Source organism: Diabrotica virgifera, chromosome 1 (assembly GCF_917563875.1).
Source record: "Diabrotica virgifera virgifera chromosome 1, PGI_DIABVI_V3a".
Lineage (NCBI taxonomy): Eukaryota > Metazoa > Arthropoda > Insecta > Coleoptera > Chrysomelidae > Diabrotica > Diabrotica virgifera.
Window position 1 is genome coordinate 257,164,957 of NC_065443.1, and position 1,039 is coordinate 257,165,995.

Sequence of the window (1,039 nt, forward strand, 5' to 3'; positions counted from 1 at the left end):
GTTGCCTATATAAACTTTAATCGGCGAAATGGGCCTTTTGAGTTATTCCGATTTTGGGTAATTACGATTCGACTTGGTCATTTCTATTCGATTTGTTAAAAGTTACAGAATAGGGCTGATTTAAAAAATAGGACCTTTACTTTACATGGTATTACATACAAATAGAAATTGGAATAAAATAGAAATGGGAAAATTATTAATTTATAGATATTACAAAGAAAAGGTATCTAAATGGTTTTCGAGCAAGTCATGCTGTATGAAAGAGTTTTATAAATAATAAAAATTTGCTATATTACCAAACCACTTTAAAAATTCACATTGTAAGGCATGAATAAATTAAATTATGTAGGTAGTACCTTTTTAGATATACTTACTGAAAAGTTATTACTATAAATATTGATCTGTGGCTATGCTTGACTTAAATAAAACAACGATTAGATAATATAAAAAAAATCACAAATTTTATTAAATTTGGGAAAATACATATTTATCATAAATACAAATACCAATGCTAAAAAGTATAGTAACAAGTATTTATTTAGGTATAGACTCAAAATTCAAAATTTCACATTTCTTTCATGCAGCATGATTTGCTCAAAAACGTTTTTAGGTACCTTTTCTCTTTTCTTTGTAATATCTATAAATCAATAATTTTCCCATTTCTCAGAAGTTTTCGAAATATGTAGGTACCTAGTACCTACATTGCACACCACAGTACCACAGCCATACGAACATTATTTTTATTAATAAATGAATAATTAGATGAACTTTAAAATACTTATTTAGTTTAGTGAACCAGAAAAAAACACAAATTGTATTAAAGTGATGTATATTTTGAATAATATGTTTTGAATAATAAACAGACCCATTTCGCGATTCAAGTTTATATAGGCAACACAAATTACACGCCGCTAAGCAACGGGTTCTAGCAACTGGATCTAGAATCGAGTATTTTTATTGACATTGACAAATGACGAAATAACAGACAGATGACAGATTATAGGCACAGCACAGGCACAGGCAGAGGCAGAATCATGGA